The sequence below is a fragment of the Pararge aegeria genome, chromosome 13 (genome assembly GCF_905163445.1).
Source record: "Pararge aegeria chromosome 13, ilParAegt1.1, whole genome shotgun sequence".
Taxonomy (NCBI): Eukaryota; Metazoa; Arthropoda; class Insecta; order Lepidoptera; family Nymphalidae; genus Pararge; species Pararge aegeria.
The window spans coordinates 16,362,500-16,386,873 of NC_053192.1; the positions used below are offsets into that span (position 1 = coordinate 16,362,500).

Consider the following 24,374-nt stretch of genomic DNA (forward strand, 5'->3'; position numbering starts at 1 on the left):
CACGAACTTTCCAAACAGTGGTAGATTCTGCAGCACTTATATTTAATAAAATAATTTAAAAGATATTTAAGAATGTGATGAAATTCTATTTAAAAATAATACAAATCAATTGAAATTTAAGTAAAGGACAGTTTCAAAAACACTGCATAAGTAGTCACCCTAGGTGGTAAGGGGAGGAAAGAGGGCGGGGGTAAAATCTCAGTGGGTAAATAACGAGGTGTGTTTTATAAATAAAAGCCGAAGTAAATAAAGATTTTAAATTTTTTATTGCTTTTTTAGAATAAGTGACTTAGTAACGCTTGGAAAATCGGAAAATTGAATCATGAATTATGTATTTTTCCCTCACCTGACGGAAGTCTGATGCCCGTTTTCACCAACGAAAACAAGGCTATGCCTAAATAAGTAACGCCTAAAGAAAGGAGCCTTCTAAGCTGTGCCGTATCGTGAAGGCAGATCAGAATACAGATGGGAATATAACGGAAAACGGGCAGCAGCGTCTTCTGTGCTACATCGACGTTCAATCGTTGAGATTTCAAACTCGATGAAACGAAAAAATAAGTCCATAGTGACACAAACATAAATGTATAGGATTCAGCCGGCGACAGAATTAGATGGAACACATTAGACGTTCTCGGACTCTATGTGTTAATTGCATGTGTTTGCACATGCGTATTAGAAAGTTTTACTAAAGTGTGTTGATTGTTGATGAATTTTTATTTGTGTCCATATTTTCATCTCCTAGATAAATTAATTTAAAAATTATGCCAAAAACTAAAATTGAAAAAAATTGTGAACACAGGCGGAAAAAAATTTTAAAAAACCGCAAAAATTTCCTTCTATGTACTTATAAATATACAGTTTACATGAAGCGACTGTTAATTTTTTCAATAAGTTTTTACTCAGGGCCTTTTCAGAAGCATCTTCCATGTGTGACTTGCACACACAAACCCTTTTTTAATCACCATCTCAACTCAAGTAACATTAATAGTTACTGAAATATGAAGGAAGGAAGAAAAGCTGAGCAGTTATGTGCATTTTTAGAAATAAAGATATCACTTGCTTCAACGGTGAAGGACCGTACATCGTAACCTGTAAGGAAACCTAAACAGGTTTCCTCACGATGTTTTCCTTTACGATGGTTTCCTTCAATGTTCTCAAAGGTTTGTGGAGTGCACCAAACCACACTGTGCCAGCGAGGCGGACTACGGCCTTAACCCCTTCTCATTGTGGGAGGAGACCCGTGTGTGGGCCGGTAATGGGTTGATATTATGACGATGATGACTGGTAACGGAACTCAGAAAAGTAAGTAGAAATAAAACACCGACCAATGCCATACATTCAGTTACAGACGTCATCTTAGAGGCCGCTTCATAAACGCTAATGCGTTTACCGTGTCGACGTATTTACCAGCTCACCGCTCTAGGGAAATGTATCATTTGCTCGTAGTTTTTTTTTTAATTAAACGTGAGCGCAATTTATAGCCCTTCCCCTCAAAGCTTAGGCCTAAGTGACCTTTGACAATTCAAAAGAGCTTACACAGGACTTTATACAAGTCTAGTTTTAAAAGGGGGTTACAATAATTTGTAATCCTCTTCTCCCGCTTTATTTCCTTTTTGACCCTTTCGGTGAAGTTCTCTTCGCATCAGAGTCATTTTAAAAGAAGGTCTCGGCCTTTTTTGATATGCTGATAATTAGACTCTTCGAATTGGATAGGAAAATCTCTGTGGTGTATAAAGATTGAGGCATTACGTCAATTTTTATAATGCTAGCAAATTTGTAATTTGAACATTTGGATATCGAAGTGAATGAATATTAAATAGCAAGTACTTAATGTTTTAATAATATAGTTTTAATAATATAGTATTATATATTTGTAAGACAACATATTAGTCTTTATAAACAAAAAGTGGATATAAATAGTCGACTTACAAGAAATGGTCATAAATTAGTGACATCTGCATATCGTCTGCGAAAGGTGCAGAAGTCATTTGTGGGACTGAGTATACGCTTTTATATTATGATTCCTAAGGTAATTTTGGACCTACCAATGCATAAGTTTAAAGAATGTGTTAAAACACATTTATTACAGCGAGGTTATTATACAATTGATGAATTTCTTAATGACAAGGTTGCTTGGAAGCATCCGGCTCCGCTTTCATCTCTCACAAGATAGAAAAATGAATTTTGAAATGTAAAATGTAAATTGTTAATGTTGGAAAAGAGCAACTGCTGAGTTTCTTGCCGGCTTCTTCTCGGTAGAATCTGCCTTCCGAACCGGTGGTAGAGTCACTACACACAGACAGACTTGACGTTTCAAAAGTGCTTATATTAGGCCTACTTGAAATAAATGAATTTTGAATTTTTGAATTTGAATTTTTGCATACGCATTCAGTATGTTCCGTTCACATATGAAACCTTTCATCCCGGAAAATAGGTATAACATTCCGTAGTAACGCATATAACCAGAGGTGTATGGCCAGTGGCATACATTAGTATAATGGGCGTCATCTTCGAGGCCGTTACATATACGCTAATGTGTTTACCGTGTAAGGTATTTACCAGCTAGCCGCTCCGGGGGAATGTATTCATTAATCTCGTGGTTTTTTTAATTAAAGGTGAGCTCGATTTATTTCCGTTTCCCTCAGCGCTCCGTTCCAAGTGACCTTTGACAATTCTAAAGACTTGTTATACTATTTTTAAGGTTTGTTGGTGTCGTTACAAATGTGGTACAATCTTTTTAACAAAAAATAAAATCAAAATCCGTTCCGGAAATATGATGCCACAGATACACACACACAAACACACACACACAAACACACACACACACAAACACAAACACACATACACGCACACGTAGACGCACACACACACACACGCCAAACTTATAACTCCCGTCGTTTTTGTGTCCGGGATTAAACAACGGTTTTATAAAAACCCCCACATACATGACTAGCGTCGCAGGTGGGATGGTTCTTAGCTCTCATCTAAGGAAAAGGCCTTTTGAAGTCAGATGTAGCCTTATTACCTACTGACGCTACGCTATACTAAGCTACGCTACGCTACACTAAACTACGCTACGCTACACTAAGCTACGCTAGTGTGTGTCCGTTTTTTTGTTTGTAAACAAGCAAATCACTAGATCAACGAGACAGTTCCTAAAATTACTTATATAATTATGTACAAATTATTTCAGCTTCAATTCAAACCAGAAAGAATAATATGACAGGGGCAAAGTAAAGTAAATCACATTTGTTTCGCGGAAGGATTACATTTATTAGCCGCGAGCGTTGAGAACTTGCCAAACAAATTTCAAACAAAGGGTCTTCTGTGGCATAAAATAGATCACTAAAATATTTATGAAAAAGAAATAAAATCAAGAATCATTCATAAAAGTATTATAGTTATCACAGGCACTTAATAAGCGTTCATAAACATATTTTAATATTATTGGTGATAGTGTTAGTGATATTATATTCATTTATAAAAAAAATAATGTTGTACAAACACTTTGACTTATAAATGACACAGTAATAATTATACTTTTGTTAGTGTAGATGCTATGAGTTTCTTATGTATTGCATTCTTTTATGTATTGTTATTGTGTATAATGTTTATAAATAAGTTGTGAATTAACATTAAGGTATAAATAAAAAATAATGTTGTAGAATAACAATATGAAATACCAACAATAATACTAATCTTAAGAGAATTTTATAATTATGGTAAAATAATAAATGGCTTTATTTATATTAATTGTCGCCATCATCACACTGCACGTGCACTACACATTTTTATGAATCGAATCAAAAGTGCCATCTTTGTGTTTATTTGGTTAGAAAAATATTTACTTTTGACTTTGAGTTATATAACTACGCGAGCTGGTAGTATTAAAATTATAGATCCAAACACGAGAAGTTTCTCTCAAAACCTTCTCCTATCTGTAAATCGGTTAAAAAATTAGATCAAAGTAAAATCCTCGCTCTTTCTAAACCGACACGCGAAAAGGTGGAACCTTCTACATGCAGTTGAAAAGTTTGTTTGGCAAACTCTCAACGCTCGCGGCTAATAAATGTGATCTTTACTCAAAATATACGTGATTTATTATTTTTATGCTTACAAAGCTACATACTTTACTCTTCCTGCAACGCATACAGTCTGATTCTAGCTTTTTATTTCAATGGAAAATCCGTAATTCGGTGAAAACGATCAGTATGGGCACTGGACTCTTTTAGATGGGTTGTAGAAGGCTCATGCCTTTTTTCACTAAGGCAACAAACAAGGCAATGCTTAAGTAAGTGACGCCTAACCATAGAAGATTAATAGGCATGCATTCCCTTTCACCAATCGATTTTCTCTCCAACTTGCAGGGCTAGCACGGGCGGGAGATAAAAATGATAACCCTTTTCAGAGGATATAATTAACGTGACGACCTGCTAAATAACTGGAACTGGGAATAGAAGAAGTTTACCCCCGTTTATTAATACACATATATTATTTGGATATTATTTCCACTTGTGCGCCAGTGCTCTGAGAGTTGATAAAGCTGTGGGAGAAGTTAAATTTTATCCTTTCCCCCGGGGATATAATTGTCTCCTGCCCATGCTAGCCGTGCTGGTGTGCTATGATATCAGGTCATTACTCCTATGGATTTGGGGTTATTAAAAAAAACTGAATTTATATTTTGTCACCTGTAAAGTGTCAGATTACCAGTTCTTTAAAAGTTACCCACCGCCGAATCGGTTTCGTAACTTTAGATGGCGCCTTACGTCGTTAGACAACATCTAAGTGTTGGTGAAACATTTTTTTCTGTATGCATCACCCAAATCATGGGGCATCCGATTTAAGCGTTTCCTAAGTTTCACTAGGGCATCAGAGCCATTTTGTAGTAATCTTAATTATCGTAGATTTATCGCTCTGAAACCTTTCAATTTTGATTAATGTTATTATGATATCTTGAAAACGAAGAGGATTATAAGGAAAAAAACTTGCTAAACTAAGCTTACAAAAAAAAAATAAGCCTCTGATAAACTTCTAAATAGTAATCTTACTACTCGCAATGATTCGACTCAAGTTCAAAAACAATAAGTAACGAATTAAGATTGTTTTTTTTAATAATACATTAACAATTAATATTTGGCAGTGAGAGGTTATGAAAGATTCGAGTAAATATATGCGGTTTTTATGGAAATAAAAATTATTTTAGTGTCTACATATACTTAACACTCCACTTGACCTAGTAACCTAGTAGTAACCTATTTCTGGCAATAATACAACTCACGTTTAAAAAAAATATATAATATAGTTTCGCTACGCACGTTTCGCTTCGAAACCGGAGCATCCTCAGGAGATGTTGACTTAACAATTATCATTCCTGCTTTTCGCGGCGTATAGCAAATTAAGCAAAAATTTTCATAATGTATCGTAGAATTTCGCAAAGTAACGCGATGCTTTTATCAAATAGGAAGTTACGTGTTGTAGTGTGTTAATTTTCCGTACGACTTCGGGAAAATAAACTTAACAATAACACTAGTAACATAATATTAAATCAATGTAAGAATACAAATATTTTGTCAAACACAATTTCATATTTACTAAAAAATAAATCCGTGTATAGCGTATTAATAAAATAACTGGTCTTTAGCGGTCCGAGCGTTGAAACAGGTAAAGTTACCAATTATTTCGCTTTTTGAGAACGGTCAGTAAATCAGACGTAGCCGTTTAACAAATATTTGTAAACCTCATTTACTTAACCCCAGCAGCAACAGATAATGCGAATAAATCATAAGTAAAATGGCGTCCGGGGAAAACCAAAATAACCATTAAGGTTCATCTCCAGCGAATAGCGTCGCTATACAAAGCATATTATATCTCTATTTGGTAATTATGAGGCTATGGTCGGCTGTCATTGTCAGGGCAATTTACGTATATTTCTTGGCATCTAACAACTTAGCTGTCAATGTCAGAGACTTCTAGGCAATAATAGAGCTTTTGTGACAGAGTTTATCCGAGGTAGTACTACCCCCATGCTTATTTCTGCCGCTAAGTAGCATTTTGTAGTCACCTGTGGGGTGGCTCTGTCAAGTACCAGCTCGTAGCTTTGGATTCGGTGGATCGCCGCGCCAGGAGAATTATAGGTCGCTAATCGATAACACAAGCGAAACTACATAGTCTCCAGCACCGACGCAATGTTGCCTGTTTATCGGTTTTTTACCGTACGTGAGTGTGCTCAGGAACTTTACAAACTTGTTCCTCCATCACCGTTCTACCACAGACCAGTGAGACGCCGTTAGCTATTCCATCATCACGTACGAGACGTTCCACGTTTCTGACGTTTCGTCCCGGCAACTGTGTTTCCTGCCACGTATAACTTGAGTCCTTTAAAACCAAGAGTGAATGGGCTTTTCTAGGCAAGCAGTGGCGTGCACAGGGTTTTTGACCAGGGTATACATAAAGATGGAAAAATTCTTCTACTTTATGAGACATACAAAAATTTGTGGGTAGGCAGTGCTTTCGCGCTTGTATGATGTGCACGCCACTGTAGGCAAGCGTGTTCCAACCTAGACCTCATGATTACTTTGTAACAGGCATGATAGCAGTCTAGCGCTGGCCTCTGTCTGAAGGATGTCGTTGCCGGCGTAATGGCCTTTATGTGTCCAAGTCAAATATTTCTTTATTCAAATAGGCCAGAAAATTGCACTTGAATTTGAATTAAGGAATATTTGACTTTGACTTTTGAGTTTGCTTTATATGCCGTTTTTTGATTTGAGAATGTAAATGGTAGTGAGATGATGGTGAAGACTACAATCGCAAACTTTAAATGCTTAACGCCTACGCCTCAGGTTAATGGAAAGGATGGGTATTTGAAGGTGATGTTACTTGAACGCCCTGTGAAGTGTTGCATTATTTCTATTTCGGCAATACGGAGATAATCGAATGTTGGGGTATATACATTATACACATACAAACTGCACGGCGAAGTGAATCGAAGAAATAAAAACAAAGAATTCCGCGCCAGACAAAGACCACGCTTCTACAGGTAACACCACATTCCACTCCAGAGTTCTCTAACTTTCTTGTACAGGATTTTCCTGCTCCGCAGATCACAGATGTAACAATCACAAAACATAAGTAATAATAAATTTAGGGCAGACTTTTTTTTCTCTAACAACCCATAACCGGTCCACAACAATTCGTGACTCTCGTTTCAGAATGAATAGGGCCGTCGCTGGCAACGTGTTGATTGGTAAACTACTCATGCTTCTATAGCTCCCGAAGTTTACCTTTACCGTTAAAGCAAGTGATATTTAATTACGCATATAGTCTTGAAATGTTAGAGATGCGTACCGATGATTGAACGTGCTGGCTTGAAGGAGTGACCTACTAGGCTGTCTCCGCTTTTTAAACAGTAACCTTATTGAGGATAGCAGATTTTGACAGATTGGCGTGGCATTTTTAAAAGCCCGCTCGTCATAAATACTTGTCATAATCGTCTTAATCAAGCATAGCGCTTTTTTATTATTATAATATTTGAGATTCTAATATGAACCACCATGAACAGCACATCTGTTATTTATGTATAAAAATAGATACGACAGTACGTATCACATCAGGGTCACCACTGTACGGGAGCTATGGGGACACGCTCGGCCGTAACAATAGGAAGATCTTCCTCCGAGCGGGTGATCGTGCTCGGGGACCGAGTTCCAAACATTCATCTTTGGAAATTGTATATATAGGGATTCTTTGTGAACACTTCGCTAGCGCGATGCAGGATTTTTGTGGCGCCATCTAGTACTGTAATGTGGAGACCGCTACAGCAGTAACTTATGAGCTCAAAGGCACAATGCGACCGCGTTAGATCCCAGTAATAGTATCGCGATAAAAAGCAAACATGTATACCTATTAATCTGTCTTCACAGTAGCGGGGTCTATCTGAAACGACGTAGATACTTTGACCCTTTTGGAATCTTTTTTATTTGCCTTATCCCTACTAAAATGGCATCGAATACCCACTCCGAGAATTCGATTGTTGCTTTAATGTTTCGGTCTCAGCAATCCTGCTTGAGATTGAAACGTAAATGGTAAGTTTTTGTTTTAAATTAATAAACTGAGAGTTCTTTCCCTTCGTCATTTCCAGGCTAATCTAGTCGTTAACTCAAAAATTTACTGATCATAAAAGAACACTTAGAAATTTACGTGCAATGGATACAAACCGAATTTATATATTTTTTTTTGTGAAGTGTCAGATTACAGGTCCCCTAAACTTAAGAATCGGTGTCGTAACTTTAGACGGTGCCTAACGTCGTTAGATATCACATAAAAGTTCGTGAAACATTTTTATCTCTAGCATTCACCTAAATAACTTGACATCCGATTAAGGCGGTTCCTAGGTTTAGTGAATATTGTTTGATAATAATAATTTCTAAAACGCAACCCTGCTATTGTTTTGCGAATCTAAAATAGTCTCAAGAGAAACCCAGCATCCTCCTTTGTGTTTTTTTTAAGCTACCTACCCGACATTGGCGCAGCAAAATGTGACGTGCAGGCATGGCAAAAAGCCATTAACCCAAAGAAGAAAAAGAAGGTTTAGTGAAAACGGGTATAAGTAACCCTAGAGAAATTCCCAACATTCTAGCCCAGGAATGTTGATGGAATACTGCCCCTATTTAACATACAAAAATAAACGCGGGACAAACTTTTAGATCCCGCTGCAGCATGCCAAAATCTCAAATGAGAATATTAAATATTTGCATACATATTTCCTATTAAAATGAAGTACAAGCTTTGGTTATTTATTTGTTTACGAATATTATTCTATCGCATAGCACAGTGTAGTTTTATGGGATTAAATATTAAAAACTCCATGCTCCTGCAGCTTTTAATGTAAATCCGTTGCACTGAATCTTGCTGTTCATTCATTTGTATTTGTTTACAATAATTTATGTTGAACAAAATCTAAATTACGGGCAAAAGAGAGGTTACAAGTCGAAATGATAAAAGCCCAATGCCATTTCAACAAATAATGGCATACTTTGTCATGTTATTTTTAGTAATACGACACTTAAGATCTATTAACGAAATTTTTGTATCTGGAATATTAGTGTGTTTTCTATGGTTCTAGAATGGGTTAGTTGTTGGTGGCATTACTATATTAATTAAAAATAAAGCAAAGGTGATAACATAGCAATCGAAATAAATTAAGATTATTTTGATATCACTTCATTAAACTCACTTGCGCAAATAAAATACAAACTGATTTATAAATCAAACTTCAACGGTAATTATTATCTATGAAAAATTAATTTATGTTGCCCGCGTTCTTAGGCCGCGTTTATTACGGTTTTTTTAACAAATCCCGTGAAACCGTTTTTTTTACCGGGATAAAAGTACATATATTATCTCCGTCCTTAAAAAAACAAAAAAAAAACTGGCACAACCATATCCCGACAATCGTAAGCTGGCACCTTTTCAGAGTAAACGTCGCATAAAGAACGTTTCTGACACCATATCAGAGAATAACGAAAAATTAAAAAAAAAACCAGTTTCTCAATCTAGTTTCCAAGAATCAAGTAGGTAGATTAGTTGTTTAGTTGTGACGTAAAAGAAGGACAGAAAAGACACATTTCCGAATTTTGATACTACTAAGTTTTTGCAACGCCACTAATAAGTACCTACATAACTTTGCATTAAATTAAATGACAATAATCAATTAATCACTTATTGTTAATCAATTACGTAGAATGCCTGATAAGTTGGGGAAAATATCGCAAACAAAAATCACATCAATTTGATAACAAACTGAAATCAGTCTAAAGTAGCGATCTGTTTTCAATAGCCGAGAAGAAAATTCCTCAAGACAAATCGTCGAAAACTGCTTACGTATCCCACTATTTTCATTCGATACGATTACTTTATTCAATGCACTTTCGTTTCGACTGTCAGGCATAAATTTACGATCGTATTTGCCAGTAACATTCCTTATTTAGTGGGACTCAAGTTGACATTGCTTTGACGTGGAAAAATAAAAGTTCTTCACCAAAGTACGCATCTTACGTTATGTGAACCTATTTTGGGTTTTATATAAACCTCGATTCCTCAAAGTACAGAACAGCTGTACTCTTACACCCCCCCTGTCACTGTTCCCGCGGGTGTCGCACAAGGTGACTAAGGAGACATAACGTGTTGACACATTTACTCAATAAATAAAAATAAAAAACAGAGAATGGACATCAGCGCTCTCTGTGCTATTACTATCTAATGCGATCACCAACCCGTCTGACCAGCTTAGTGATTATGAGCAAACCCTCCTTTAGTCCATCAGTGGACTGTTATAGGCTATTGATGATGATGATGATGATGTATTCTGAGGTACAATCACAGATTGTTGCAATGTTTTGAAATTCCAGACCAGTATCTTCGAATAGTATTTGTCGCCTCTTGTCTATGACTTATAGATCAAAAACATAGATTATATTAGCGGGCAATAGAAGAAGCTAAGTTTGGGATATCTACAATCGTTAATTTAGAAATGAGGAGATCCCCAGAAGACCGAACAAGCACAGAGGACCGATGGTCCTTGGAGTAATAAAGTGCTGGAGTGATCCGCACTGCAAAACAATTATTGTTAGACCCCCACAAGATTGACAGATGACACAAAGCGAGTTGCAGGGAGTCGCATGATAGGCACAGCACAAAAAAAGGCCATCTAGAATAGCCTACTTATACTTCAGATAGGATTCATTAAAGGACTTGCTGATGCCACATGGCGCCGAAATTTACTCTTAATTTCTTCTTCTTCTAGCCCCAACCTCAACTTACGTGAGGTCAGTGCAATACATTTTTTTTTATCTTCGGTCAAAAGTGTTGAAGTTCAATCAATTTCCCTGAGCATTCGCATTCATAACAACATATTTGACAATCAAGTTAATCCATCGGTACATATAATATATCAATGATTTCTTAACAAATTCGCAAGATGAGTATATAAGCCTCGCTATCTGACAGTACCGGCTTCATCAATACCAACAATAACATAATTCCAATGCAATAATTCCGACTCTTGTTTATTGTTTTTTAGCTTATTTTACTCGTTGAGTATTTCTTTCTTCTTTAGCTGTTAAATGCGGCTCTAATCACCTTAAGTCGGCCCTAATTTTTCATCCGCCATTGTGAGAGTCACGGCCCCTGTAACATGTTGGCTAATGAAATGCGGGCAGTTCACCCCTGCGTGTAGTTATTATGTTAATGGCGCCGGAGTTTAAGAGATTTGGGCTCGGCCGGACTGGAACGGTTTTGTATAGAAGTTAATATTATATGTACTAACTTGGGCCCGCGACTTTATCTACTTAGACTTCACAATTAGTATGTAGTTTATCCTATGTTAGTCTCTGTCTATTATGGTACATATCACTATTCAAAATATCAGGTCTTTCCAACACTGTACGTAAGGACAAATTCACATACGCTTAATTGAAATCATACAGCATAATTTCAATTAAAGATTTATTAGCAAACGTATCAATTCTTAGCATGCGATTTTTGAAATTTAATGAAAATAAGTTAATAAAAAGATTGCCTGCGTCTACTGATGAATTTAGGCCTTTTTGAAAGCACCTCTACACACACGAAGCCTTGCCTTCCTTATCCGGCCGCTTATCACCATGTTTAAGGAAGTCGGCTAAAAATTCACAGCTGCTCGCATTCTAAATTTAACACTTCTTTTTATCACAACCGCAACAATAAGAAAAAATAATTCAAAATGCGTAATTAAATCATCATCTTCAGTAGCATTTTTAAATGGTCAGGCTTAAAATTTGTGCTCTCTTTTTCACAATCTTACCCGTAGAGATACCTACCTACTTTTAAATCTGTCATTTTAGTTTAGTCTCAGAATACACGACCACTTAAGATCCAAGCACTCTAACTATATTGCTAAAATACCCCTTCAGTTCCATTACAGAGCATAACAAAGTAAAGCCGGTACAAAACCAGGGTCGCATTATCGTATCTCATGATACTACAAGCAATATGTAAGGATTTTGGGGTTTAGTCTGAAGCAGCCAAGTGGCAGACCTAATAAAGCAGCGGTTGCAGTTTAGATCAAAGCAGCCACTTAATTATTTGGATAGATAGTTATGGCGCGTCAGACGAAACCAAACTAGCGCGATCAGCCCTCTTCCACGGTTGCGTCCTTCTCGCAACCAATCCCATGAAATACAGAGTTTCCTACTTTAAGGATCAGGATTGCAGAGATTTTTTTGTACTGAGTTTTCGTTTAACTAGTAGACGTTACGTGTGTGGAGACGCCAGATAAGAATACAGCTGTCACCACCCCTCCTGTTCCCACGGGTGTATTAAAAGGTGACCATGAAAATTTAGTCCTGCCCAGCATGGTGATTATGGGCAAATCCTTCCATTGTAAGTGCCTTTATTCCAGCAGTGAACGGTAGAAAAATCAACCAGGAGCTTGCAGTCGATTTTTGGTTAAAGTGATACTTGACGGAAAAAACTGGTACCAACTGACAAGTGGAGCATGCACGGAACACATTGTAAATTGAGTGTGCCTTGCCTATTATGACATATGGAGCGGAAACAGGGACACGGACAATTGACCTCATCAAAAATCCAAAAATGCTGAACGCCCTATGAGCTATGTTGGGAATCTCTGTTCGGGAAACTTTGAAAGCAGGAAACGCGTAGGAAAACCAAAGTCTTCAACATAGCTCCAAAAGATTTGCAAGTTGAAGTGGCAGTGGTGTTGTGTCTGTCGTAGGAATAATAGCCGATGGAATAGACTCATTAAAGATGGAAACCATAAATGGCAGAACGTTATGCAAGAAAGTTACTTTAAAAGACCTAGGTTCAGCAGTAGAAACTAGTCTTGTAGGCTTGTCTTGTGGGAGAGACTCAGTCAGGGTTTCACTGTCATCATGCTATCCATGGAAATCAAGGATTATCAAATTCTATAGCCCTGTGTTCGATTCTCTCTCAAATCAAATCATCATAATCATTATCATGTCAACCAATGGACGTCCACTGCTTGACTGTCTTGAAAGGAGTTCCAAATATCAATACATAAGCAAAATCAATATATAAAAGTGCTTTAAAATACACTTATAAAGCTCTTATTTTTATATTCATTGATTCATGCGAGTTGGGAAAGGACAAAAAATGAATTTTGATTCTACATACAATGGGTCTATAGTAGTAATATAATGAGTAGATAGTTACTGAGATGAGAGAGTAAGATAAAAACTATTTATAAGGAAACAGTGATACACGAACGAGGACCTAGGTACTTAGATATATAATGATCTATAAATTTTTAATAGTGTTTTTTTAATTTTTGTAAGCATTGTGAAGAATTAAAAAAAAAATGTAAATCAATAATTATATAATTCTTCTTCTTCCTCTGGGCTTGTCTCCGTACTTGGTCGGCCGGAACCTTCCGTTGTACGTAATTATATAATTATTATATACGTAGATATTTATGAATTTCTCGCAAAGTTTAAAAGATAATGAAATATATATAACAGTACGAGAAGGGGAGTATAAGGGATCCAAAATATAACGTGTCCCTATCATTCATGTCATCATTAAGCACATATTTTGATAAATTAAATTAATTCGATTAAAGTTAAAGTCAAAATTTAAATTTTCAAATATTAATTACATATACGTACTATTAATTAAGTTTAGATGTTCATACACCAAATGAACCTGTAAGTACCTGCGTTCTTGTGAATAAATATATTTTATTTATTTTATATTTAGATCAATCCACGTTCGTTCACTTACTCACTCTTTTTCTTTAAAAGCAAGTGAGCTGCCATATCACGCGCATTAAACCTGACGTAAAGAACGACTTAGTAAGTCCGCGCTAACTTCATAACATTTTTATAACAAGGTTGTTACTTGATTACTCTAGAATTAGCATGTCCCGGTGTAACATCGGTGCATGCTTGGAATGAGCAATTTTTATTAATAACAATAAAAATTTAGTATATGGATTGATTTGAAAATTTTACATAACGTTTTATCTCTTAATAGTATATTGTGCAACAAGTGCGACAACATCGCACTAGTCGCACATACTATTTTGTATTACTCATGCGGGGAAAGTTTTTAAACTAATTTTAATTTAATTACAATTTTATTTATTAAATTAAACTGTCAGACCCATCAACCTCAATTCAGTTTTAATATGTCGATTGTGTTTTTTTTTGTTATTATTTTTTTTTATTTTAGCAATTTTATCTAAATTTGCGTGTGCCAAGAATAATTTACGTGCGACAAATAAACTTGTCGCACTCAAATTTTAAAATGGGCAAACGGTTCTTTCCCGCATGAGTAATACAAAATATTATTGAAATGCTCAACGACTTGGTTCGCTTGGATTATGGTTTTTTGGTTATTTCTACTGATCCCGTGGGAATCAATTGTATTATTTTTTTTTTTATTTATTGTTCAAATTAAATTGTAACAAACATTTTCCAATATAATTAGCCATCCCCTTAGAAACTATGCGTTTATGGTGAGGATGGCGGGTTCGCAAGTATATATACAACACTTCTCTCGAGTTAATATATCGAACCTTTTCTTAAAGTCACCAATGTTTTTACAGTGATAAGTGACATTTAAAAAAAAATTAAGAGTTTATTTTAGAAAGAAATGATTTGATTTTAAAGACCTGATGGCTTTAAATGTTGTTTCTTGTATTTTCACAGAAACGCAATTTCATCTTTATTTCAACTACCCATTGAAGGGAGTAATAAAGTATGAACATTATTATATATCTTTATAAACATTCACCTACTTAATCTAAATGTAAATGTAACTTAATCTTAATTGTAAATCATCTAGACAATCTTAATCGAACAGTGGTATTTTTTTCACTGTTAGCTAAAAATGTCTTTTACATTTCCTTAAAAATTTATGTTTTTTTTTTTCATTCAAACATTGCAAAGCGGGTGGGAGATCTTCAAATATTTTGGGTAATATGTATTTATAATTCCTTTTTCCTTAAACATTCCTATATAAAAGTTTGTAAACTGTAAAATGATGTCGAAAAAGAGCAATCTACTGAGTTTCTTGCCGGCTCTTCTTGGTGGAATCTGCCTTCCGAACCGGTGGTAGAGTCACTACAAACAGACTGACTTGACCTTCCAAAAGGGCTTATAAATAAATGGGCCTACTTGAAATAAATGTTTTTTTTTTAATTTTGATAATAAGTAGGTAGTCTATGTTAATCTCCGTCTTTTCAACTAACTCTTTGCCAAAAATTGACTTGATTGGTTGCTTCTTTAGGGCATGAAAGAAGTACAAACGGACAAACACAATTTCGCATAAATAATATTAGTAAGGATAAGTTATAAGTAATAAGTCAGTATAGATGTAGATGTTCACTTCTGCGTTAATTAACAAAGTACTGAGAAGAATTAGGAATGCCGGAATCGGACGGCCGGTTGGCGCAGTTTACAGCGACCCTGCTTTCTGAGTCGAAGGCCGTGGGTTCGATTCCCACTACTGGAAAATGTTTGTGTGATGATAATGAATGTTTTTCTGTGGCTGGGTGTTTATATGTATATTCTAAGTTTTTATGTATATTATTCATAAAAATATTCATCAGTCATCTTAGTATTGGATAGAAGCAGGCGTTACTTTGCGGAAATCCATGATATATTATCAAAATTAAGCTTAATTTGCTATACTCCGCGAAAAGCAGGAGAATCTGTGTGGTGTAATTTATAATTTCTTCAATCCTTATACCCCACACCAAACAGATCTTCGGCAATATACCCTCTACGCACGTTTCGCTCCGAAACCGGAGCATCATCAGGAGATGTTGACTTTACAATGAATAATTGTTAAGTCATTGTAGAGGGTATATTGCCGAAGATCTGTTTGGTGTGGGGTATAAGGATTGAAGAAATTATAAATTACACCACACAGATTCTCCTGCTTTTCGCGGAGTATAGCAAATTAAGCTTAATTTTGATAAGTCATCTTAGTACCAATTGCACAAGCTACGCTTACTATATAGGGCTAGATGGCGATGTGTGTATTGTCGTAGTATATTTATTTATTTATTGATAAACGACTAAGATACCGGGAGGTATCGTCGTTCGAGTCCATCCATCGTCGATCCATGTAGGACTGAATTGTATAGAAAATGCACCCGTATTTATATCAAAATACCCACCAACTCAATTTCATGAACATAAGTTTAATTATTTACCCACTTTATATAAGTACCGTAACATTATATTTATTTAATCTTGGTCCTTAGGGTTCTACAACCGGTAGTTAATAAGCTCAGCCACTTGCCCACTCCGTACTAAGCCCCCAAATCCTTACAAATCGCTTCCAAGATCACTAGTACCATAATGCACCTCACGTTACACTGCAGCAGTATTAAACGGATTTACAAATCTGCTATTAATAAAAACAGATTGTGTTTAAAAGATCATGATAGAAGAGCCTTGAGATCAACGCCCCTTAAATAATTGCTTCGTTTTATTTATGTGAAAGGAAGAATGGAATCATTATTGATTTTAATCCTCCGACTCAACGAGTACATCATTTAATAAAATGTATAAAAAAGTGTGTGCGTGTAATCTTTACGCGCGATTTAAGTAAATGTTTTGATATTATTTATTGATGAAAGAGTAAAATGTTCATTCACTATTTCATTTTATACTCTATTTAAAACTCATTAATATCACATTCACATTCTATAAATATTTTCATTTGTTAAATAGAATAATTGGGATTAGAAGATTAAAGGTTAGTAAAGCACATGTCAATATAGCCTTGTCATTGAATATTATGGAACGTCGCAATCGTCTGAAAATCTAATAATAATTTATTTATTAATAAATAAACAATAATATTTAGAATTTTTAAAAAAACTAAATCCACCAACTAGTCAAAAAATGACCCTAACAATGAATTCGAAGACGGTCTCCATTCAAACAAACAAATATTAGTATGCAAAAATTCTGCAACAATTATTATCAAGTAATGCATATGAAGGTAAAAGTAAATTGGCTATCAACGCGGGGCAGACGTGAAGTCTTCGAGGCAAACGACTCGTTATATTTATATACAGTAGAAACTGTTAAACTTTCGGAATATGTTATTATTCATTTGATAACTCCAGCTGCACAACATTAGTGGCATTCTTCCCCTGGAAATGGATATGACGTGTTACTTTATGTAAATACGGACACACGTTTCATTATCATTAATTTCGCCAACGTCACAGCGCGGTGGCGCCGCACAGTATAAATCGCGGGCCAATTCATGCATTATGCAAAACCTCAGCAGTGTCGTCCCATATCTGAGGCTAGCAATGTTTTACGCTACTTAACTGCGGTTCCTGCCTAAACTGCTGAAATCATTATGATATTTTAAAGACTCTGAATAAATAAATAAATAAACATACTACGACAATACACACATCGCCATCTAGCCCCAAAGTAAGCGTAGCTTGTGTTATGGGTACTAAGATAGATTTTGAATATTTTAATGAATATAATACACATAAATACTTATAATATACAGATAAAAACCCAGATACTGAAAAACATTCATAGTCATCACACAAATATTTTCCAGTTGTGGGAATCGAACCCACGGCACGTCTAGAACTCAGGAAGCAGGCTCGCTGCCCACTGCACCGGGCGACCGTCAAAATGTATATTATTTAGGGATTTACGGTCTTTAAAACTGCCATGGTTATTTTGACTTCCTTATTTTAGTCGACAAAATAGTTCTTGATAAAGAAACAGCTAGATGACCTTATACCTTGTTAAATTTATAAATAATGAACACACACCCCGTTTTAATACAACATTATTCAACTTATTAAATACGAGGAGCAAAATAAACAACTGGTTTTAGAAACATAAAAAATCCATGGTCAGCAATGTTTTATCCTAGTTTAATATGGTGTTTGCCGAAACTTCTGAATTAATCATGATATTCAAAGACTATGGGTTTAAATAAGATGCATTTATTGAAAATCGTGTATGTTATATACTGTTGCGGTTAATAATTATTAAATATGAAAAAAAAAAGGTTACATATACCATTTTAAGATTAATTGATGTTGAAAAAAAAGTACAAAATTGTCAAATAATTTAATAATTCTTAGTCAGATGAATAAATTGTCAAAAAAAGAAGAGCGCTTAAATTAAGAGCTACATTAGAAATAGGCGGGCTCATGTATAAAAATGTCATTTATGCTATAAAATATATTGGTACAGAATTTAAGCAGATATTTATCTTGTCTAGAGTCAGCTACTACATTATGTCAATAATAGAGGCGAGCGGTTACTGGTGATAGTTTTTAAGTAATAGTTAAGCTGATCACTGACCTCGTTTGTGTTCCATCGATGCCGTTGGGCAGCGAAGTGCTCCGCCCGAGGCAAACTCTCCAAATTTTCTGGTAACTTGATGGGCTCGCCATCTGAAAATAAACAAAAAGAATTAGCTTGTTTCCGTTGAGATGCGTTGACCTCCCCGGCGCAGTAGCAAGCCCTGCGGTCTTATAAATGTGAGAGCCCAGGTTCGAGCACCAGCAGGAGATCATTGCTAATTTTTCTCTAGTTTGGTAAAATGAGAGGCTCTAGCTACGACCCTACTGACAAACACATGACGCTAAGTAATTTTGCCTATATTGAAATATGCACACTACATTTCAATCAAACCGCTCAAACTGTTTTAGAAAAAACACACATACAAAAGCATTACGTACTTATCTATTTATATTAAGAGAGATGCTAGGTAAACCCGAACACGCTTCGCTATGCCTCAGTTTGATATTATTTTCGTATTTCCGAACGAACTAAAGAATAAAGTTTATAGAGAATATATAAAACTATAACGTTGCGTAAAAATTTTAAATCAATCTATCAACTTCTTTTTGAATTTTGCGGACACCATTAACCGAAGCTGAATTTTTGTCACTATAGATTAGATTTAAACCTCAGTGGGAATGCTACCGAAATTGCTGGCTGAATTTCGGCCCAAAATGTTGTTCCAGATACCGGTTCATTCATTTGGAAATTGCGTTAATTTTGTTGAATGATTGTTCCATACAAGCTTTGTTACTTTTAAGCATAAGAATTCACTGTTAACATTTTTAATAAAAAAATTTGAACACAGGACGATGATCAGAAAGATCGGGGTATATACCCATTTTTATTTTCTAATTCCTTAACTCTGGGCTGTTAACTGAGGAGCCTAGTGGTGACGGCATTTTAGAATACAGTTGTGACCTCTTACTGCGATTGTCGTATGAGCCGACTAAGGGCCTATAATGGAGAACGTATAAAAGCGCCCTCTATATACTACTACCATCTCCTGCAATCAACCCACAACAACTGCTCAGCGTGGAGATTTTGGCAAACTCTTCCTTTTGGAGAGCAGTTTAGTCGAGTTGACCACTTTTATAGACTATGGATGATGGACTGATAGGTACTGCAAATCTCATCATATTTGCCCGAACCGGGAACTCAGTATCCCGTGATGCTTAAAAGTAACAAGGTTGTATCTGTAAGAAAAATTTAACTAAATACTTGTACGAAATTGGTAAATCCATAGTGCTCTTTCGAAGCACGTCTTTCCAAGAGCTTTTTTAAAATAGATACCTACTTTAGGAGTTTTTTTTAAATAAGTATTAAAAGGTTTTTCAATAAAATCCGGCGCTGCGTTCTCTATAACAATTTATTGTACAAAAACAAGTTACTGAAAAACAGAACTACGCTGACAGAATTTTCGCTACCCGTGTTCTAATATCCTGCTAGAGATTTTCACAAGAAACACTTTCCATTCCATTTTATGTACTTGCGGGGAATACATGGTCAACAGTCCATAAATTATGCAGGCACAGCGCAGAGCAAAACCGCATCGTAAATATTCCCAGTCTATTTTCCACCGCAAAAAATACGAAACCATTGCACCCGAGGGCTGGAAAAAAATAAAAATGTGTCTTACACGTTATCCGCTAACCACGATTGGGCAAAATTAGTGGGCGCTCAAGCAAAAGCTTAACTTGCGAAATTTCTTCCCTCCTACGAGCTTTACCAAATTCAATTTGCCGTCCCCCGACCCGAATATAAACGAGACTCGTCTTAATCACTACGACATAAGAGCCAACATCGGTTTAGATAAACGAAAACTAAATTGGCAACTCCGTATACCGGACGGCGACGGAATTTCAACAAGTTGGACCATTGCTTCGGATTGCACTAGTAATTTTGCAACTGCCATGTCCCCTATTTCAATAAGCGTAAGGCGTGTTTTCGGGCACGTGTGCAATGTTTTTATTTGGGTTATTTAAGCCACTACGCCGAGCAGTGCAGACATTCTTGACGAATGTTGCCAAAAACCGTACAGTTTTCACCTCGTTCCTACTCGCTTTATTGTTTTCACGGTGCCTTGACAAATCCTGTGTTTAATATTTGAGTTGCTGTTAAACGGTTGAGTTGGCATTATCTGCATTCATTGGAAAGAAAATCCCTGAATGCCTGAAGACTAAAGTCTTAGAACATGCTATGAACGTGCGTGTTGCCAGTGATGACCTATGGTTCCGAAACATGGTCGCTATCTATGGATAAGAAGGCTCAGAGTCTTAAAACGGGCGATAGTGAAAATACCTGTATTATGTCGCAAAAAACCCCATTAGGATCATGGATATAATATAACAGTCAACCCTAATAAAATTTAGACTGCATCATCACTAACCACCGGGTGAGATTGCACACAATGAATTGTAGTGAAATTAAAAAAATATTTTACTGATCTTTCCTATCTTTAGCCCTAAAAGAACGAGCGCAGCAAGAAAAATTTAGGGGTAAAATCAACATAAATATATGTTACGTTGGAGTGTGGTCGTGTTTAAAGACGGTCACGTTTAAAATTCAGTTCACTTCGCTACTGATTTTAAAATTCACATAATCATATCGACCCGTTACCGACCCACTACAGGGCACGGATCTCCTCGCACATGAGAAGGGGTTAAGGCCGTAGTCCACCACGCTGACCCAGTGCGGAATGGTGGACTTCACATAACTTTGAGAACATTATGTAGAACTCTCAGGCATGCGTCGAAGTAAGTGATATTTCTAATTACTTAAAACGCACATAACTCAGGAAAGTTAGAGTTGCGTGTTAAGATTCGATCGCGGCCCGCCGAAAGTGAAGTCGAGCTCCTATCCACAGCGCTATCACCACTTTCTTCAATTTCACATTGGGGAAAAAATTTCTTCGCATTTTTTAAGAAAATTCAATATATTTTTTGATATAGTTTATTTACATTTAACTACAGTGTATACATTTAAGTAGGTACCATTTTGTTCAATAACTTTTTGCCATCTTGTAGGTAGGGACATAATCCCATTGCTATAGAAATTTTGGGACTTCTGATCGAAAACCCGCGAGAAGTAGTTTTAGCAGTCCACTCGTGATGTTAACCTGACACTGCCTAAATAATTCTGAAGAGACCGAAACAGGTGGAAATCTGAAGGTGCAACGTCAGGAATATACGGCGGATGCATTAACGCCTCCCAGCCAACTCTCTTAATTTCTCCTGAGTGGCTAAATATGTGTCTAATACTTACCTTATATAAATGTTAACTAAATGTAAAATAGCGATGTGGGTTAAGAATACAGTTGTCACTCTTCCCGTGGTTGTTGTATACGAGGCGACCAAGAATACAACGGAGAATGCAGCGTCGTCTGTACTACTACTATCACTTACTGCGATTACCAATCCGTCTTCTCAGTGTGGTGTTTATGTGTTAAAGCTCCCGTTATCTTTTAGTCCAATAAAACTTACTAGCTGTTCAAGTTTCCTTACTTTTTATTTAAATTTTTAAAAAATGCATAAAGAAAAATCACTTTAAGTATTACACAATAATATAAAGGTTAAAGTTACGATAAACCTACGCGAGATGTTATAATGAAACATGACGCAATATTTTCAATAGATATGCCGAACTATAAAAGATGATTTTAACACCTACCTAAAATACCTTTTGCACACGGCCTAATCGATGAAAAAAAACCTTCTGTTCACAAAGTTGGTAAGATAGCTTCGATGAAAACGTCGGCATGTAGCTACAAACCTTTCATATACTTATAAATAAGAACTTTGCATTCCAAACGCACTCTATGCCTTAAGTTTCCAAAAATAAACAAACGTTCGCTTATATTCTATTTAGGCTTTATATAATGAGTAATATTGACAATAATTTATTTTGACAAATAATACTTTGATATTTATTTCTAACGTCTTTGATCACAAGCAGAAGCCGATAAACGAACAAACGCAAAAAAAAAATGGTTTTCTTAAAATTTTCTTCAAGAATATGTTAAGTACTAAGAAAGAAACCTTTTAGGATCTCTATTCAAATTAATTTTATCCACATACAAAAAAAAAAATTGCGCAACGGCTGATTGCCGCAAGGGAGCAGTGATCCACTCTGAGGCCATGAGTGTGGTTTCGATTCCCAAAATTAAGAAATTAAAATGGATATCTATGTTTATTAAAAGTATATATGAATATTCGTAAACATATTCATCAGTTATCTCAGTACCCACCCATAACACAAGCTACGCTTACTTTGGAATTGGATATGTGTGTATGGTCGTAATATATATTTATTTAATTCCTTTACGCCTTTTGATCAGAACGAAACCAGTCATCGATTGAAAAAAAGGTTTATATCACATCTCAGTTTTGCCGAGCGCATTCAGTTCCTAGGAGAATCGAGCTCGCTCAGCGTGTCCATTAAAACAAAAAAACCAAGACAACCTCAGTTACGTAAAACAAAGAAGATTCCCTCTTCAAATCGGCTCTCCGGGGAGAACAATGCGGGGTCATAGGGCCCCGTTCGTTAGCGAGGTAGCGGTGGTCATTAGTCATGTACACAGCTTCAACTCTTATGTGGCCCTGTAGTCCTGGTACCTGTATTTGAGTTATTTTTAATTTGAATTTTACTTTCAAACTTGTGACACCTTTAACGCCTATCTAGAGCAATACATTAACTGTCAATATTAACGTCACATATGACAGTTACAGATGCGTTAGTGTTTGAATTTGTCAACTTATAGTTAGAGATAAATTATCTCTACACCAACCAACAATTTGTATTATATTTCGATTAAGTTCTCTATTTCGACCTCATAGTATTGTTTGGTGATGACCCAAGTTCTCAACCGACGACCGTACTAGTGGTCGTCGTTGGAGAACTTGGGTCATTACATTGGTAGGCATAGTGTTGGTAGACCCACTACATCAAGCGCCACATAGGTCGCCCAGTCGCACCATATGGCGGGGATTCTTTATAAGCTGTGTAGAAACTTTTGTTTGGGCATTTCTGTAAGATGGCAATTACTATACCACCTCAAAAACGAAGTACATTTCTTCTTCTAGTCGTTATGTTATTCGACAAGTGGATACCTAAACAACAAAGAACCACTTTTTTCGGTCCCAAAAGATTATCTCATAAAAACAAACGTCCTTGATATTACAACCGATAGAGCGGAGATACAGCCTACCTCCATATTAAATAGGTGATTCCCTCCCGAGTTATGATAATGTAAATACAAGTAATTGGGTATCCAGTTTCTTTTGTGGGCTTGTTTTGTTTATAAGTAGCCCGGGGCGTAATATGGAATTACATTTCTACCTAGTTCCATTTTTTTGGTGCTCTTTTTCTTTATTCATTTGATATTGAGGTCAAAGGATGTTCTTGATCGCCTACTAGTTGGTATTACATTGCACAACGAGTGGATTAAACCGTTACATCTTTAAAAGACTGAACCGATTTTCATGTGGCTTTAATAGACCATTTGTAGATTACCCTGATATTAACCTAAGTTTCCCTCCCCGACCTAGTTTAACTACCATTGAAGGGAAAGACTGTTAGAGAATCCAATTTTATTTATATAAAGGGACATTAGAATTATTCAATTTAGTTTAATTAAAATTTTAGTTGGCTATCGGCTAAGAGTTTTTATATCTACGATGACTACTAAGACGCGGGCATCTAACCCTGAGGACCTAATAACCTTAATATTGTGACAGTATTTTTTTAAAACTATGTTTTTATAAATCACTTGTAGATAATAGTATAAACTTGAGAGTATGTATTTCTGACTGATTGTAACCCGATAACATCATGCAACTGATTTTTAGGTCCTGCTGGAGATATAATAAATAAATATATACACAATACACACATTAAGACAATACACATATCGCCATCTAGTTCCAAATTAAGCGTAGCTTGTGTTATGGGTACCGAGATGATGAATAATATACATAAATACTTATAAAATACAGATACCCAGACACTGAAAAA

General features: G+C 35.9%; 1 protein-coding gene across 1 annotated transcript in view; it reads right to left on the reverse strand.

Moving 5' to 3' along the window:
• Window positions 1–24,374, reverse strand: part of LOC120628618 (calmodulin-binding transcription activator 2) — a 243,522-nt gene that overhangs the window by 192,829 nt on the left and 26,319 nt on the right. The window contains exon 2 of the mRNA XM_039897082.1: window positions 18,381–18,472. The gene's annotated coding sequence lies outside the window, so the exon portion shown is untranslated. The remainder of the gene's footprint in view (window positions 1–18,380; window positions 18,473–24,374) is intronic.